This window comes from Culex pipiens, chromosome 2 (assembly GCF_016801865.2).
Source record: "Culex pipiens pallens isolate TS chromosome 2, TS_CPP_V2, whole genome shotgun sequence".
NCBI classification, from domain to species: domain Eukaryota; kingdom Metazoa; phylum Arthropoda; class Insecta; order Diptera; family Culicidae; genus Culex; species Culex pipiens.
This window is the reverse complement of record NC_068938.1, coordinates 44,920,858-44,940,993: the sequence shown is the minus strand read 5'-3', so window position 1 is coordinate 44,940,993 and position 20,136 is coordinate 44,920,858. Positions and strand designations below refer to the sequence as shown.

General features: G+C 37.3%; 1 protein-coding gene across 5 annotated transcripts in view; it reads right to left on the bottom strand.

The window, feature by feature from the left end:
• The window catches only part of LOC120423474 (trafficking kinesin-binding protein milt), a 150,225-nt gene that overhangs the window by 45,466 nt on the left and 84,623 nt on the right, over window positions 1-20,136 (bottom strand). The window contains exon 1 of one of the 5 annotated variants that reach the window (XM_039587310.2): window positions 17,034-17,610. The exons of the other annotated variants lie outside the window; for them this stretch is intronic. The gene's annotated coding sequence lies outside the window, so the exon portion shown is untranslated. Of the gene's footprint in view, window positions 1-17,033; window positions 17,611-20,136 lie in introns of those variants that run through there. 5 annotated transcript variants of the gene reach the window in all.

Below are 20,136 nucleotides of genomic sequence, written 5' to 3'. Positions count from 1 at the left end.
ATTGTTTAGTAAAAAGCTTGTCTTGTAAATGTTTAATTGCTTCAGTTTTCTGTTAATAATAAGTTAAAAAAGTGGATAATTTTGTTAGCAATTAAAGGGATTTTGAAAATAACATTATTTAAAGAGTTAGATAAATGTTAAAGTAGCTTAAAATGATGTCAAATTAATGTAACTAATCTTACGTTAGATGTTAGTTTAGAGTAACGAAGAAAATAATACTCAACTGGTTATAAAATATTCCATGTTGCTAATCGATTGAACAAACTTGGCTTCAACCATGTTAGAATGTTCGAATAATCCTTCACTCATTTTGCATTAATTGGTTACAAACACAAATAAAACTTCAAAGAATTTGTTTGTACCCTGGTGGCACTCTCTTCTCATAAGTTCACATATTTTTCACTTGTTTTTTCAACAGTCCATAATATAATCCATTACACAAAAGTTTTAAGGATCATTTTAAGCTAAATATTCACTGTATATTTTTTGTTATTTCAGCATAAGTATTTTGAACGTTGATCAACATTTTGAAGCAAATTTAAATTTTAATGTACGATCAATATTTAAGTTTGCTAAAAAGTGTTGTCATCGATCGTTCAAAATAAACACTGAATTATGATAAGATCAAATTATCACTCCAGCAGCTGCAACTCCATTCATATTCCAAGCAATTTCCATCAAGATATCCAACATCAATTAATCGCGTAAACAAAACAAACTGAAACAACAACAAAAACAAAAAAACCGCGACTGCTCAAAACCGCGACCGCCGGCTTGGGTTGGTGCGCCAAGACTGACGCCGCCAAACCAGTGGAGCCACCGCTGAGTCAGACGAAGTCTTCAGTGGGTCTCTCCAGAAGAGCAGAAGAGGAGGCTTTATCCCACGGTGTGATGCTCAAGCATAACAACAACAGCATTCAAATTGAGCAGCGGAAGTTTTGAGCCGCGAAGGAATGGATCAAAACATGGAAAGCATGGTGCAATTGCACAGACCCAGAGAGAAGGAGAGAGTGAGAATTGGAGAATTGCAATTGCAGCTGGAAAGCACTGCTGAGGAGTTGGATAATTTGAGCGGGGAGAACTGAGAGTGAGTTTTTGGCAGTGTTGCCAGAGTGAAAGGGGTTGTGGATAATTTTATAACCAAATTTAAAGCTCACCGGGGAAATTGAGCGGTGTGCGATGCTCGTAATGAGAGCACAACGTGTGTGACTAATCGGTAATAAAGTAATTGCTGAGGAAAGGTATCTTACAAGATCATCAAGGTATTTAATTATAGATGTTTAAAAAGGATAATTATTGTAGAGAACTAGATTTAATTAACTTAAAAAAGCTAAAACTTTAAATACCAAAAAAATAATTGAGATATCGGTGGAAATTAAAAAATCCAAAACAATGCCACATAAAAAAAAATATTTTCAAGATATATGCAATCCGGTTCTAAAACCATATCGCTCGCTCCAGTTTTATTTAGTGATAAGTGCGTTAACACCTCTCCGCTAAACTGTGCAGAATCACGCACATTTAGCTCCAATTTTCCATATAATGGACACATTAAAGTTCCACCCACAATTCGGATAAAGCACAAAAACCTAAATAAATCGTAACTCATTCAGTGGTGCATTGTTTCAACCAAGTACAACTTTCCTAAAAAAAATCGTCATGTCCACAAAAAACCAAGATTAATTCTTGCGTGACATCAGCCATTAACTTATCGCAGACGACGCGGCGCGTGCGAAATCAAAACAAACGAAATGTAAACAAACCGCCTTGGAAGTGACACTACTGCTGCTGCTGCTGTGCGACTTTGAGTGATGGACTTAATCCAATTAAATAGGCACCTTCAAACTGGCAGAAGATGGCGTTGGGCTGATGGTTCGTTCCCAGATGATGGTGGTGGCTACTTAATTTAATGCCCCAATGGAAACCTTTTTTTTTGGTTTTAGGATTTTTAATGAAGATTAAGTTTGCTTTGGAATTTGGATTTTTAATTGCAATGGAGCAATATGTCTCAGGGCAGGTTAAACTATTTTTGAAATATTTCTCAAATTTTGGAAGAAAAAGAGAAAAATTTCTTTGGGTGATGTGTACCCTTAACATTTTGCTCAGCACGACGCGCCAAAAGTAAAGATGTATTGGTGACAAGGCGTGATATGTCATTTTGCGCGCTAAATTTGTGTAAGCGTGCGTTGGTCGGAACCATCCAAATAATCTACTTTTACTTCATTTATAATTTGAATAACTGTAAATTTAAATTGGCGAAAATTTCCACCCGAATAACTAATGTCTAGATTGCTATCAGGCGCTTAATCTTAATTTCCCCAAAGAATCATAAATTCACCGCTTTATTTCTGCCAATTTCGCAAACAATAAACCAGAATCCAACTGGTAGAAAGTCGCGCGGCTTTCTTCTGAAAGCCACGATGCTAACGAGACCAGCTAATTTAATTTGAATTTTACAAGTCGGAACATCGTGCTCAACCAGACAAAAATAAAACGGTAATACAAGTGAAAGACATCTGGAGCAGTTATGCTGCAGGTGCAATTCCAGCTCAACCTTTTTTTTCCTGACAACCCGCAGCAGCCGAACAATGCTCGTTCATAAATTCAACCGATTGTTGTGCCGTACCCAGAGTGGACTCAAATTTCGCTACACGATGACAGTTTCCGACTGTCCGAGCTCGTTGTGGGAATGCGCTGCCAGCTATGCGAGTCGCGCTGTAGCAATAAATTATAACATTTTCAATTACCAACACCCGAAAGCCTCTGCTTTTTTTGGGCAGATTCCACTTTGAATATAATGCAACCATTAGCGCGCGCTCGGTTGCGGGAAAAATGGTTGCTAATTAGCCTCGAAAGAGAAGCCAGCCTTCGAGACGGCGACCTCCGTTGAAGGTTTTTCCACTTTCGTCCATTCATTATGAGTCGCCGGACTCTCAGTCGGGTAAACACCCTAAAGAGCGGTGAGGGTTTAAAACAGTTGGACAGGTCATAATTTTTATTTAAAAAAAAATACAAAATTTCTTAAAATCGAATCCTCAGCGTTCAACGACTCATATTTTCGGTAAACTTTACGCAGTAGGGCTGGCCATTGCCCCTAGACTCGCCTGAAAGCATCATGTAGAACGCTGAGTCAATATCTAACAACATCATTGCCAACATTGGCCAGCCCCACTGTGCAAAGTTAACCGCAAAGATGATTCGTTGAAATATCCAAATTTCGCCCAAAATTACCCCACTGTGCGCGGTGGAAAACCCGCCCAAACACAGTAAGCTCTCAACCGATGACCGCCGACCCAACAATCGAAAAACTGGGCCAGTTTGTCCCACGACGGGGTTGCACAACCCAACAAGTGATCCGACACGATGCTACTATTTAAGTATATATGAGCCAGCCCTGTCAAAGTTTGCCCAAGTTTAATGAGATTTTAAACGTCTCGCTCGGAAAATCGACAGCTACTCAAAGCGCCGCGTGGAAAGGTGTGAAAATGCGTGGGAAAACCTCTTCATCATTGAATCGGGGGTGTACTTTTAACAATTTCGACAGCCGCGCAGCGCAAAGCAATGAATTTATTAGGGATATTTTAAGCGTTACGATGTACTAAGTCGTTGGTCATTCGGGGTCGGATTAGCGTAAAACGTCAAACGAGTAAATTGTGGGCTGAAAATGGAGCACTTTTTGCTGCGCAACAAATGTGCGTCATGTTCCAGGGTAGTTTTAGTGGTTTGGGAGGTTTTCGTGAAGGATTTTCTCAGATATGGGTGCGTCTGCGTTAACAATAGTTGTGGCTTACGTCTGATTTGGACGGATTAGAAATCGTGTTTACATTTGAATTATTTTAAGATATAATTTGATATTTATTTAGTTGCTTAATAACTACGAACAACCTGAAACATTGTTTACCAAATTTTACCAGAATTCTTTCTTTTTGATTAATTTAGAATATTTCTAGCAATCGAATAGCTAATCTAATCTAATCTAATCTATCTAATCGAACACAAGCGCAGCCAGTCCGAAGAAAGCATCCGGGAAGAACTTATGGTTAGATTACGCCTCAAGTTCTTTCTTGTCATTATTAATGATTGCAGTACTTTCGAGAACCCCCGAATTGTATTACACTCACTAAAGCGGCCCGGCCTACTGCGTTGCATTAACCGCAAGAGACAGATTCTATGAACGGAACCCACATTTCATGGAATCATCAGGGGAAGAAGAAGAAGTGAGGACATACCGTACCAACCACTTCGAGTTATTTATAGAATATGGTGTGTAGTGTGTGTAGGGGAATCGTTGGGAAAGGGATTGTTGTATTATATAGTAAATGACCTTGTGACATTATTTCACCACTACGGATTAATTCACTCAAGTGGCGTCAACCCCTCGGTGGCCGAGTGGCTAGAGCATCTGACTACCAATCCAAAGGTGTGAGTTCGAACCCCACCTGATTCCATGCGTTTTTTGTTCATATTCAAAGTTCAATTATAGTCGAATAATTTCAAGGAGACCGGTCGGGAATCGAACCCGGAACCTTCCGCTTATGAGGCGGGAGCCGTAGCCATTAAGCCACGGGCCGGTCTTTTTCTAGCAATCGAATAGCTAAGCTTAAAAACACGAATTATGCAGAAATTGAAGCCCTTAATTCTTTACTCTAGTTTTATAGACTTTTGATCCATGAGCAATTCTCTGAGATTTCGATCATTCGATATTTTTGTATATTTTAATCCGGCTGAAACTTTTTTGGTGCCTTTGGTATGCCCAAAGAAGTCATTTTGCACCATTAGTTTGTCCATATAATTTTCCGTACAAATTTGGCAGCTGTCCATACAAAAATGATACATGAAAATTTAAAAATCTGTATCTTTTGAAGGATTTTTTTGATCGCTTTGGTGTCTTCGGAAAAATTGTAGGTATGGATAAGAACTTCACCGAAAAAAATTGATATACGATAAAAAAAAGTTGGCAATTGATGTCCGCTAAAACATATCAGAAAAATAAAAAAAAATGCGGTTTTTTTTGCAAATCATGTTTTAGTAACAAAAAGTGAAATTAAAAATCACCAAAAAAATTTTTAACCGTGTATCATTTTTTTCAGTGCAGTCTTATCCATACCTACAACTTTGCCAAAGACACCAAATCGATCAAAAATTCCATCAAAAGATTTTCGAATTTTCATTAATCATTTTTGTATGGACAGCGGGTAAATTTATATGGACAAACTAATAATGCAAAATGGCTTCTTTGGGCGTACCGAAAATACAAAAATTAAAATAAAAACAATACCGATTTATTAGTTTTGCTCCCATAAAATGACCGTGTTGCCATATTTTTTAACAATTTCTCAGAAAAGGTTTTCAAATACCTGTCTAACGATGTTGAAAAGGTTGACATTTCAACCAAATGTCTGACAATCGGCTTTAAAAAGTTATAAAAATTACACTTAAGTTACGATATCTCAGGACAGTGTTGCAAAATGTGTGAAACATTAAACTTATCAAAAAAGCTCTTCAAATACGCATCAAACATTTTGAAAAATGTTATTCTGGCAGTCAGATCTATCTTTTAGATCTTTTAAGTGTTCATAACTTTTGGCAGTGTTGCCATCTTTTTTGATCTATTTTAATAATCTATTTTTTTATCTCAGTTTTCCTCAGACGTTAATTTTTCGAGTAATTTTATCGCCATTTCTTAATGAGTAGGAGTTACTTAACAATTAAGCAAATCAGTTCCACACATTCTGATATAACCACATCTGGTTAGCGCTGTTACGGATGTTCCAATAAAAAGTGAACTAAAACCAACACGATGTGACTAACGCGCATTGTGGAAGCTCGCTGAAAATGCTACGCCGCCCAAACACCTCAAATCGATTAGGCTCACACGTCGTGAACTACCGAAATTGGCTGAATGCAGTGCCGAAAAAGTGTCAGATTGATTAAATGTTGAAGGTTTTGCTGTCAAAAAGTGACGTCGAGTTACATGACGAGCGCAGCTCGTAAAATCATAACTAAACCGATCAGCACAACTTAAGCGTCGAAATTCCACCCCCGAAAGTGAAGGGAAATTGCGCGCTATTTTTTTACGACTCTCATATTAGTACGAGGCGCCCTGCTCTTCGCGTGAGGGGGTGCTAATGTGGTTGGTCGTCCCCCGGCAGATGTTGCTGGAAATGTATCATTTTTTTTGTTGGTGCTGGACTGAGGATTCCCACGCGATGTTCAAAGGTCGTCGACTAAGTAGATGAGCCCCGTCCATTTATCGATCGTGATCGAGCGATCAACACTCTGCTTGCAGATGCTGGAGAAGGTGCGGTACTCTGAGTACAAAAGTTGCATGCCGGTAAAATGTTGCATGATTGGTAGGCTTTTGTTGTTGTTGTTGTGAATGGTAAACTTGAAGTAGCTGCGAAAGTAGGCTAAAGCGCCGGCTAATTGAAAATCAATAAGACGACGACTATCAGTGCAATACCTCGAAGAAAGTGGTGAACCTCGTTCTGCTTGTAACAGCAGGACTGTAATCATCAGAATGGGAGGTATCGTGGGTTTCACTTGTGGGAAATGAATCGGAAAAGCATTTCTATTTTTAGAACCTCGTTGGTCATATGGTATTGATTTTTGAGGTTAAGACTACATGTTAGTAGGTTATGAAGTGTGAGTTTGTGTAAGTTTGAGGTATCATTAAATTCTTGATACATTTGTAAGAATCTCTAGTATGATTGAGACTGCTTAAAAACTCGAAACTCTTATAAGATGTCATGGAAAATTAGGATTGATTAAATTCTTGATACTCTTGTAACAATGCCAAGTATTATCTAGAAGTATTCAATACTCCATTGTTTAGTTAAATTCTCTAGTACGTCTACACAGCTAAAAAAGTAGTAATCCAGCTGCGTGTAAAAGGCCTGGGTGTAAAATAAATATTGCATTATTTTATGCAATTTTATGTGATTTTACACCCTGAAATAAGTAGCCCATCAGTATGGGAAACCTACTTGACCGAAATGTCAAGCTCATATATGCGTTTATCCTTTCCATTCTTCATCGGTCTGATGGCCGAACGGGCTAAGGCGCCAGTCCTTACTGTTGGTGCTGGGTTTGAATCCCATCGGTTGCAACTTTTGTTTTGTGTTTGCAAAAAATGTACATTCAGTGTGTAATATTATGTGTTTATTTTGACGAAGGTGATGTGCATGCTTTTGCATGCGATTTTTCCATCGGATTTTTTGCTGTGTAAGAATGACTCAATTCTCTGATCCCATGTAATATTTCCTCGTATCCCAATACTCCATACTTTGGTGTATATCTAGTATGATTAGGAGTGATTCAACACAATATATTCTGGTAAGAGTCCCTAGTGTGTTTTAGTATTATTAAATACTTCGTGCATTTGTAATAATCTTTAGTATGATTAAGGATGATTTAAATCTTGGTACACGTCTCAGAATCTCAGGTTTGATTGGGAATGCTCTAATACTTGATACTACAACAAGTATTAGATATTACAACATTGTTTTGTAAGAATCTCTAGTATGATCAAGAACGAGTCAATACTCTATATACTTGTAAGAAGTCCAAGTAAGAATCTCTAGCATGAATAAGATTCAAAATGATTCAAAAATTGTAATCTTCTTGATACTACAACAAGTATTAGATATTACAACATTGTTTTGTAAGAATCTCTAGTATGATCAAGAACGAGTCAATACTCTATATACTTGTAAGAAGTCCAAGTAAGAATCTCTAGCATGAATAAGATTCAAAATGATTCAAAAATTGTAATCTTCTTGATACTACAACAAGTATTAGATATTACAACATTGTTTTGTAAGAATCTCTAGTATGATCAAGAACGAGTCAATACTCTATATACTTGTAAGAAGTCCAAGTAAGAATCTCTAGCATGAATAAGATTCAAAATGATTCAAAAATTGTAATCTTCTAAGAATTTAATACTTAATACTTGTTTAACAATTCTTAGTACTATCTAGAAGTATTCAATACTCCATTCTTTAGTTAGATTCTATATAGTACGTATAAGAATGGATCAACTGTCGGATTGACTTGAAAATTTCAGATGTGAAGGCCACGTGTTTTATGCACAATTCTAAGCCAAGTCTAATGATTTTACCAGGGTGATCACTAGGGTGCCCAGAAAACACAAGTGAAAAAGGTTTTTCATACAAAAATGACTTTTTCAAATCGCTATTAACTTTTCAGGATCGAGTTTTACAGCTTTGGTATGTTCTACAAAGTTGTAGAGCATTAAATTTCCAATGAGAATCTCACTTTTGGGATCATTTTCATGAAAGAAGCGCACAGTGCAGACCAAACCGTAAGAAAATTCAGTTTTCCATACGTTTTTTCGATTTTTCCCATGCAAACTTCACCTTCGAGTATCAATGGGTAAATGTTGACCGATTTTGCTTATATTTGGCCCAGATTCCTAAAATAGCTCAAGGAACAATATTCAGCTTGTGGAGCGAGGTTTTGAGAAAAAGTCCCATATTCTGGGCACCCTAGTGATCACCAAAATCCCTTTTCAAATTCCCGACTTTTCCAGAACCTCAAATACTAGCCATTTTGTAGCTACAGAATAATTTTTTTTTTTTTTTTTTGGGTGGGTTATCCAGCCGCACATCGTTGATGTCGAAACCTCTAAACTGGGCCCTCGTCCTGTCACGTCCGTCAGTAGTCTTGTCGTACATTACAACTAGAACCAGATCTGCCAATGAATTAGTACACTTCGACCAAATAAACACTGACGCTGTATGGATCTGACTCTAGAGAAAATGCACAGTTGTGTGTTATTCATAAGTCCAAAATGTTCAATTATTCATATAAGTCCAAATATTCATTTGCGGATAACTACCTAACTTGAATTGAATACAAGATTTAAAGCAACCTATCCGAAAGCTACTCTTATCTCAAATCCCCGACATTTTAATTATTAACCAAAAAAAAACGTTTCTTTTAAAACCTGTCTGGCTTCTTTTAAAAAACAAAAAAAAAATAACAGTTGATATTTTACAAGTCGTGAATTGAAAAAGAGACGACCATTTGTTCGTCAGAATTCCAGTAGATCCTCGATTCGCAACAATGGTCGATACAATCATAATCCGACAACCGTTAGTTCAACAGATCAACGAATTTAGTCCGATATCATTTCACTATTGATTGATCGAGACTCTATGGAAATTTTGACAAATCAGAATGGTTTTTATGCTACTTGCATGAAAATCACCGATTCTGATAGAATTACTAAATTCACTGTTACTAATTTTGTCCCTAAATAACTAAAGGCAAAGTATAAAAAGTTGATATTTATAGTTAAAATCCTAAATTCTACAAACACTATTTTTTTAAACCCGCATCCTAACCTGACACCCACATTAAGATAGGGAAAAATCACATATGTAGCGGTTCATTGTACAAATGTGATATTTCCACTATCGGAGAACCTCCTTGTCTCGATGACAGCTTACCGGCCATCGATTAAGCCCTGAGACTCCGCCAAAGTGGGTTCTCGCAGCATGAAGTTGTGTCCATATGTAAAAATGGAAGCTTCAGCAATATACTGAACACTTCGATTTTAATTCCACATCGAATCAAATCATACTCTTTGCCAAACAAGCATCAAACCTATGACACTCATTATGACAAAGCCCAGGGATTTTGTATCTACAGAATAATTTCAAACCAAACATTATTTGAAAAAAATTTCAATATCGACCATCCAACAAAATTTAGGAATAAATAAAAAAACACATAATTAAAAAATTTTAGTACAAATTACTTAACATAAGAATGTAAACACTCATTTTTTTTTATTCAGAGAGAAAACATAAACGATCAGTCAAAAAAATAACCAAAAGCTTGAAAATACAACTTCAATGTGTATTTTTAAAAATTGTCAGACATAAAGTTTTTGGCACTAACTCGATATGAAAAAGGAGATTGCAATAAGATGAAGATAGCTTAATAATTAAAATTATTAATAAATTTTGGATATTTTTTTTATCAAAGAACGCTTCGAACATTATTATTTAGTATTTCAGTTATTAAAGAATTTCAAAACAACTTGAAATTCGTTTAAAAAAAATGCTATACCATGTTCTCTTTCTTATTTTGTAAATTTTGATAATTGACTTTTCAAATGAAAAATCTAGTTTTAGGAGATTAATTTTATGCGAAATGTTTGACAAATTCGTTTAACATATTTGTATATTATACCAAAATTTCTTAAATTTTGTTTGGCCGTTTAATTTCCATTCCAAGATATCCAAGATATGATAAGTCAAGCTTTATATTTAGTAATTTACCCATACTAACAGAAAAGTGGAAGGGAATCAAACATTTGGAAAAAAAATCTTTGAATTGACTTAAGGAATTTTGTTCAACATTTAAAAATATTTCACACAAAGAAAACTACTGCCAAACTCAATTTGGAATCGTTTTTGAATATTCAAGCCATAATCATTGACATTAAGCTCGGTTTGCATATTGGGTTTTAATAAGCTTTGTTTATATTAAAAGTAAAATGTTAAATTAATTGAAACAAATAATTATATTTATAATTAATTTATAAAATTTCTGTTAAGAATCAGTGCCAAATGCATGCCATCATCATCATGCATTATTTTATAAAACATTGAAAGAAACCATAAATTTAAAAAATAATTCTAAAAACGAATTGAGTGAAATTAATTTAAAAATGCTACAAGATGTTAAAATTATTCAAGAATTAGAAAATAATTTTTAAACATGCTTGCTTGGGATTCCGGGTCCGGTGGTTTAGTGGTTAGCGTGGTAGCCTCCAAACCCCAGTATGGCCTGGGTTCAATCCCAGACGGACCCGGTGGCATTTTTCGAGACGAGATTTGCCTGACCACGCCTTCTATCGGATGGGGAAGTAAAACGTCGGTCCTTTAGCGTAAAAGAGGTTTTGAGTGACTCACCACACATAACCTTCGGACGCCTAGAAATGAGCAGAAACTTGCAACAGAGCCCACAAAAGACCCGGGGGTCGTTAAAGTGGATTGCTTTGCTTTTTTGCTTGGGATCCCCAACTTTTTCCGATTTTTGTCGAAAAATCATAAATTTCCGACTTTTTTCCAATTTTTCGCGGATTTTGGCGAATTCCCGACTTTTTCCCGATTTTCCTGATTTTCCGACTTGAGTGGCCACCCTTTATTACAGAATTTCGAGTTTTTCAAAGAAGTTTGGTTCTTTAGAAAAGTATCGAGTTCAACAACTCCGAATGTCCTCAAACTTTGTTCCCATCAAACCCAACCATTCTTGACCAATCCTCCCACCGCAATCATTTGTACCGATACCTCTTCCAGGAAGTGATGTCAACCTTCGTGAGTTTGCTTGCGGCGGCGGCGTCGGTAACGGCGTCTAATGACATTTAATTACCATCCAAGTTTGGCCAAATTGTACCCACAGCTATTGCAGAAGCAGCAATGGCTTCTCAGTACATGCAGACCTCCCAACGGGGTTAGATTTTGTGTATCTTTTTTTTTTTGCATACCACGCGGCTTCTGAACCTCAAGTCATTACGTAAAGTATGCTAATACCTGATGGGGGAGCTGCTTCTGCACAAATTGCTGAGCCCCCCCGCTCGAAAGAGCTTCTTTTGGCCGCCAGAAATCGTGTCGCCGCTGCAGCAACTCATCATGTCAAAACAATTTCCAGCAGCAGCAGCTACCGATTGTTTCCCGCTCATAAATCTACCGATCTTTGAATTCAGGCTACAAACTGGGAAAGCTGGACTGACAAACAGAATAATTGCCGGCTTTTGATTTGTATGGGAAAGTGATCGTTGCCTAAACAAGCGCCTCCCGGAGAAACAGCCGGAGATAACCTTTCACGGGAAAAGAAAAAAAAAGCGTTTCGGAAGCTTCTACCGGTTTTGTTTGCGGGGCCAAGGTGGCTGAAGGCTTCCGATGGCCGCCACCGAAACTGCCATAAATCATGAGCAGAAACAATCATGACGCTGCTTAGCTATACGAAGAGCTCTGAAGCTCTGCAGAGAGGTATAAACAGTGAAGTGAGGTATGATAGCTTGAGGTAATGCTATACTATCATGACGCTATCGGGAAGACATTTGTTATTTGCAAATATTGGTCTGAAGGTGAACTTTTCAAGAGAAAGTTAAAATATCAATTTAGTACAAGGTATTGATAAGCAGGTAGCTTGAATACTTTAGAAAGATACGATCTTCAACGCATTGCAATGGTCGCTCCGGGTAGGTAAAATGATTCAGAAGATAGGAGTTGTTGATGATCCACCTTTTTAAACGGATAAGGGAAACTTTCCGCGGTATCTCAAATAGCAATCATCAACGATGTACACAAAAGGTCAACATCGCGTTTACATCACTTATACTTTCTCTGAATGCATCTTCAAATCATATAGAGAAATAGATCTGTAATCTCTATGAGAGGACTATCTGATATCACAGTTGTCCTCTCATGTAAAACTTCGCTTTCAACGTTTCTCGTAACTCAATTCTCACACTCAGTGATACATATGAAACTCAACCCCCCTTAAGTCATGCAACAGAACAAAGCCACTTCCAGTTCCACCCAACAAGAGGTCGCTATATCAAATGTCCCTCCCAAGTAAAAGGCTCCCTGCAACGAACCTAAATTAAAGCTGATACCATCGCTCCAAACCTCCCCCAAAACCGTCTTGGGACACATAAAACTGCCAAGAGGTTCGAGGGAACCTCCCCAAACCCGGCGGGGACCTTGAGTTTCGAGTCACTATATCTCGGGTTTCGTGAGACGGAACAGTTTCGTGTGTACTTAGTACTTCCCCAAGTCACGCAAGCTCCCTCGCGAGTCATCTCCAGCCGTTCGGTAGGAGCACCTGCGCAAGCGGGGAAGCGAATTAATTGCACGTTGCTTCCTCCTCCTCGTCGACGTCGTCGGCTACACGATATCACGTGTAATCAATACGGCTTTTTGCGTAGTTTTGCCCATTTAAATATTTGTTTGCAAACTGAAACTGAAAACTGCACAGAGCGTGAGCGGAAAGCGTTGAAAGCGATTCTTGAACAACAGCGGAGGCAGGTAATACCAGCCGAAAAAGGTGTAGTCGACGAAAGAGAAAGATAGCGAGAGGTAGAGAGGCTGGAACTGGGTCGAGACGAACGTGCACTCAGCCGGGTCCAATTAAGATCTTCAATTACACACATCATAAAACAAAAGTTTTCAGCGATCGCTGGTCTGCTCTGGTGTGGTAGGTGTCCACGCCTCTAGGAGAATGGACAGAATTAGTGCTGGGTGTAGTGGTATGTTGCGTCTACACTGCGCGGATTAAGCTGCAAGTCATCCAGCTGGATCTACAGCCAGTCGATGACATCAAGCCCGTCAAAACGAGCCGGCAGCGTTTAATTTCGTTAAAAGACCTTGAAAACCGCTATTCAGCCAAGTTCCGCTACGACGGGCTAACCAGCTTAGATAGTCTCGCTAGAATTTATGACTAATGAGTTCCTCGCGACCGCGTACAGCAAAAAAGCGTTCGTCTTGTTAAGATAATTCAGTTGCGGCGGCGTTCACGTGAGCCTCACCGTGACGTAATGTCGCCTTCTAGAATACACACACTCTTCAATGAGGTGCGAAATCAACCCGTAGAGAATGTGGCTGGTAGGGATATCTGAGGGCATGCTTCGAGGGCCGGTCCAGTTTATATCACGGTGGGCGAAAAAAAGGCTCGTGGATTCGGTAACAACACGCCCGCGAACTGCCAGCTCCAAGCTACAGTGCCAGATGGACAGGCAGGCGTCAAAAGCCCAATTGTCGGCGTAAAGTGGTGTTGGTTGGTTGGCTGGTTGGCGCAAGTGTGCAGGTACTGTTGACCGAGTGGTAGAATTGACTTAAAACATTGCGGATTTTGAAAATTTATGTTTTTTTATTATTTTTTCAATCGGGAGTTTTATTTGGACGGAATTTACCAGAGCTTTTGGTACGGTATGTCCACGCATCCTTCCTCCCCTGTAGATTCTGTGAAATGTGATCCGTTCTCAGAATCCTCTCTGCGGTAAACACAACGCGGTATGACTGTTCGCTTTAATTTTTGTAGTACATTTTCCAATGTTCTTGGATGTACTACAATTATTAATAATGATAAGAAAAGTGCTTGGAGCGTAATCTAGTCACAAGACTTTCCAGCATGCTTTCATCGGACTGGCTGCGTATGTGTTGAATTAGATTTGATTAGATTCAGAGGTTTTCTTTGGACGAAATTTCCGCGAGTAAAAAAACGGAATTCCCAAAATCTGTAATTTTCAATTATTAATCCAAAGTTTGTCTAATTTCAAACCTTGTTGAGCAATTCTCTGATTTTGTGATCGATTTGGTGTCTTAGGCCTTGGTTGTAGGTATCGCTTAGGACTTCTCAGGATAAAAAATAGTTACACTCCAAAAAAATCCCATTTTCTTAAATTTGACTTTTCACAGAAAAAAATAATTGCACAAAAAATGTTGTAAATTTTTTAAAAAAAGTCAAGATTAAAAAAAATGTGTAATGATTCTTGAAAAACGTGAAAAAAATATGTTTTAGTGCAAAATTAATTTTGCAATCGAAAAGTACTGTAAAAAGTGTGTAAAAATACAATCACTAAAACTGATTTTTTATATGAAAACGTGTTTTTTTACTGTAAAATTTATTTTCAAGCTTGATCATCTCCAAAAATGTCACCAAAATTGCGTTGATTTTTTAAGTGACGATAACTTTACAAATATGCGCCCACTTTTCAATGTTAAAAAATGAAAGTGTCTCTCGAAGTATCTTTTCTGATTTTTTGAATAAAATTATTTTCAAAATTTTCGAATCTACAATAACATTTGAAAAGGCCCAACAATATTTATTTTCAGATCGTCATGGATCGATCGCGGCCTTCAAATCTTCTCCGTACAAAATTTCAACTTTTTGTATGAAGCGTGGTTTTTTATCAGCTCCCAATCCACCCCCCTCAAAAAGTCACGTGGTTTATGGATGAGCCCTATGGAAAAAATAGAATAGAATATGGATAAGCCCCATGAAAAACATAATAATAAGAAGACAACAACTTTCTTGGTTGCTGTGCAGTGTGCACCCTTAATTGTTTTTTTTTCTCAATTTTATTTGTCTTTGAATATTTTGTTTTGAAAATGAGTGAAATTATGAAATACTTTTTTTAAATTTATGTTGCAAAACAACTCTTTGAGTTTAATGCATCCATTTTTCTTTTCTTTTTTTTACCAGAAACAATGTTTAAATTGATGAGGAAATAAGATAATTCAATTCTTTAGAACAAAATTTATTCTGCCATTTAATGAAAAATAGACACAAGCTTAAAAATCATTCCATTTTGGAACGGTTCTTTCAAAATACCAGAGTTTCAAAAAGAATCGCGGCCTTTTTTTGTGAGCCACGGTTCGTTCGCTCTTTTTGATGAACCGGCTCTTTGAGCGGCTTGCTCTTTTTTGCCCACTTCTAAATTGCAATATACTTTTAATATATTTTTTTGAGTTGAAAATCTTTTATAGAATTTACACAACAATAAAATGATGAACTCAAAAACAAACTCACAGCAATAAAAAACATTTTAAATGCTGGATAAATTCTAATTACTTTTAACTATTGACATTTGACATTTTTGAAGTTTATGTCAATAAACGCTTCAGTTTCGTCAAGGCATGATAGATTTAGGCTCAGAATTGACAGAATTGAATTTTAGTTAATTTCCAGCGAAAGAGTAAAGTTGTCAATTTTGGATGCAAATGCTATGGAATCATTCTAAGAAACCAAGCCAAGTTTACAACTTTATTCTTTCGTAGAAAATTCAATAAAATTCAGTTCTGTCGATTGAAGCGTGTTTAGAATGCCCAAATCTATCATACCTTTAAGAAACTGAAGCGTTTACTGACATCAACTTCAAAAAATTTGAGTTGTGTAATCATGTTGATTCTTGACACCCACGTGGTTTATGGATGGCTCCGGAACAATACCCTGAATAACCAGAAAAAAGAAAAAAAAATTTATTTTGTCTTATTTTCCCAAAAATGAATTTAAAAAATATTTTGTGGAATAAACTAATTTTAAATAGAACTGGTCATTACAAGTTAAAAAGTGTCAAATTCGCTTCCCTAACTCAAAAGTAAGCAATTTTCTCAACAATCAACAGGAACAACTATCTTCAGATCTCTTGTGTCTAGACTAGCAAATTGCTGTCAGTAGCTTGAACATCCCACGCCCTGTTACCTTCCCACTATCTTTTATCAAAATCTTGCCAACCCAAAGGCGCGCGCGACCTATATACTACCTCTTCCAATTTCCGGCACACACGAGATTGCCTCCATAAATTCATCAAGCCCGCTTGTTTTGCTTTATATCATCATCTCCCCCTGCTCGGGGCATTGCCAAAAGCTCAACACGTCCACTACCCCTTTGCTTGGCTGCTTGCTTGTCTGATGCTATATATTTTACCCCCCAACCGAGCATATCGACATAACTGCCCCGAGAAGGGGTTGCTGTTTTGTGTCATCGCGTTCATCGCTTCTTTTTTTTCGGTGGAGTGCTCTGTTTTGTTCAACACCATTATGATATCGTACACTTTGAGCCCAACCACATAACATCATAACAATCTTTTTTCTTTGGTTAAAAAATGAATTTATTTGAGATATCACTTCTCAAAACAAGCAGCTGAGCTCTGTGTGGATCGATCGGGCTCCACGGTTGGGGGTGGCCTTCAAAACGCACACACAGAGAAGCAGCAGCGTGGAGTTCGATTTAGTCGGAAAAATTTCAACAATGTTTCGCTCTCTGACTTTTGCTTCGAGACCATTGTGTGGTTGCACAACGGTTAGTCATGTTAGTAAGACGGAGAGTAAAACTAGGCACAGCGACCTTCAACTTCCGACGATCTGTTCCATATGGACACCGACCTGGAAGGATTTAGTACGGGGGTTTTGAAGGGGTGACTAAGATGTTAGCGATCTACGGATGGGTTAGAACAAGAACTTAAGTACGTAATAACAAAAAGTGTGTACCTTGCGGAAAACAAAACGATACAGAAATAAATCAGTACGTAAAATGCACAAGTCAGGTGTCGGGAGGGTTTCGCCGAGTATTGCTCGACCCCAACATAACTCGGAGAACTGGTTTATGGCTACGGTTCAGGATAGTCTCGCGAAGAATCTCGCAACTCCATCAAGGCTCGACGATCTGTGTGACTCACAGAATCCAGTCGAAAACGACGTTGTATTCCGTACAACTCTTGTTCACTTATACACACCACCAAGAAGACACAGACACTATCTGACATTGAATTTAGCTCGCGCACTACTCAATTATTAAACTTCATTGCTGTCGAAGGCAGCCTTCCGCCACTTTTCTTTTCTCTTTGCCGACGAGTAGCTTCGAGAATTGCGCCTCAGCCGAACTAAATCCACCAACCTTCTTCACAAACACGAAACGCACTCGCCCTCACAAACGTGACACGAAACGTGTGATTTTCACGCGGCACAAAAAACAAACGCAACACCCAAAAATTTCACGACCCGCCGTTCGAACGCGTAATCACTCTCATGTTTTTCGCAAAACTATATCACATCATGCAGCAATATAGATACATAGCAGTCCCATGATGCAGACAAAGGCGACGCGAGGGGAAACTCTACCTCTATGCCTGACAGCTGTCAGCGAGCGTGCAGCTGTCAGGGCGAATGGTCGACCAAAACGGTCGACACTGCAGCTGCGCAAAATGCAGCCATTTTCAGCGAACAAAGTGAGCTGGGAACGCTTGAAAAGAGTGTGGCGTTGGTTTGCCATCTGGCGAGGAGTAGGCGAAGTTTTTGTACCGGGAGAAAAGCCGGCCGGCGAGTCGACTTTAAGATGTTGTGTGTGTTTTAGCGCCCGGCTGGTTAGGCAGCGAAAGAAGTTGGCGTCCGACGTTGGGTCGATGTGGGAAGCGTTGTCGGGGAACGCTTCGGTACTGGGTTGGTTTGGTTGATGTGTTGTTGGGGGTTGGAAAGGGGAGTGAACGATATGAACGGCTTTTAAATTTGGGTGGTAGGTTTGACCTAATGGCAGCAATTTAAACATTTGCAAGTGTACAGAGTTACTTACGTTAATTGCGATGCATTTCATGAGTTTGGTGACCACTTGTTTAGTGTACTTACCTAGAAAGAAATAAAAGAAAATAAATTTAATAAAACAAATTGAAATTTATGAGCCTTCAAAAACTTAAGATTCTTTAAACATTCACTGGATTTTGGCTGTTTTTATTTCTCATTTCTGTTAGCATATAAGAGTAGTTATTAAGAATTTCGCAAACTATTTTGCGATTTTTAAATTATTTTTTTTTTGGTTTGGTTAAACTCTGTCAGTACATTTCCTATGTCAAAAGAAACAATTTAGCATCATAAGTTTTTCCATACAATTTTGTGGACTATTCAGAGAAAAGTTACGCTAAAAATTACGAAAATAAAAAAAAACGTTTTTAGGAATGCAACTATTGATGAAAATGATATTTTCTTTATTTCAATATTTTGTTCATCGGTTGGATTCCTAAAATACGCATTTTTCAATTTTCGTATTTTTTATATGGTTTATGGGACTCAAAAAGATAATTGTGCAAAATCTGGTTCCAGAAATATGGTTTTTGAAAAAAATAGATAATTGAAAAATGTCGAAAACGTGGGGAAAAATTATGTTTTAGGGCTTAATCAAATTTGCAATCAAAAATTACTTAACGGAAATTTTAAAAAGGGCACCGTTTTGGAGTAGGTCTCTAACTAGTTCATAATTTTCGAAAATCTAAAAAAAATGTATTTTTTTACCTTATGATGGTGAGCCTCCCCCTTAAACTTATTTTTAAGAAGTGAGAAAATTTTCCTACAATTTTTCACGAAGACTTTGAAAATCGAACAATTAGTTTCTGAGATACAAACTCACAAAAAAATCGAATTGATGAAAATTAGTTTTTTTTTTCTAATTGTCACATAATAAGCCTGTAATTTTCAACTGACAATATCTTGAAAACTGTTGGTTCGATTTTTTTTGTTAATATATTGAAGTTTTGTGAATGTTTCTAATCTTTTCAATAAAAATAATTTCAAAAATTTAACTATGAAATGAAAAAAAAACCCCTTTGAATCATTGTTAGAATATCCAATTACATCAAAATGAACTATAGTACAAATCATAGTTGAAAGGTACACCAAAACTCTACTAGGTTATAAGAATAACGAAATTGTGAATTGATTATTTACTAATCAATTGAATTGAATTGAACCCCTTTGAAAAGTTATGCCTGATTAAAAAAATGTATTTTCTTTTATTGGAAAGATCAGAAAATTTCCCAAAAGGTAAAAAATTTTAACATTGAAAATCGAACAAATAGTTTCCGAGATCAATTGTCAATTGAAAATTATAGACTAATTAGGTGACACTTATAAAACTCTTTTTCATCGATTCAAATTCTTTGTGAGACACCTTGAATTTTTTTTAAGCTCAAAGGAAAAAAAATACAACTGAAAAAGAACAATAAATAGCTCAGCAGTAAGTGAGCATGCATGTTTTCATCAACACTATTGCAAAATAATTTGTATATAGTCAAATCCCAACCTGCCAAAAATACTTGAATTTTCCCAACTTTCTGGAATAGTCCGTTTGGATACACAGTTGAAAAATGAAGTGTAATTTTACGTTAGGAACCGGTGAAATTTTCATCAATTTCTGTTGAATTTCACATTTTTATTTTCAACCCATTATTTTAGGTGAAATTACTTTTTTTTTAAGTAAATCACATTTTCAACCTTCCAAAATTCTACAATGTTTTACTGTGTGTAATAAATTTCGATCAGTTAGAAAATCTGTTCCAAAGTTTTTGTATATTTTCATAAAACGTGTCCTTCTGAACGTTTATCATTTTCAGTTGACCTTACCCCCAAAACAAGGATTACGTAAACTTAGACCTTGAGCCTGTCTTCACTCCTTCATAATTTTCCGTCCCCCCTTATTTTCTCATGACATTTTCCACGTGTTTTCCCCCCAGCTAGGCCTGAAACGCTCTCGTGTGACTCGTGGGAACTTTATTGATTCGTTAAGCACGAAACTTGCGCGGCGACAACGTATCAATTTAGAAAAAAA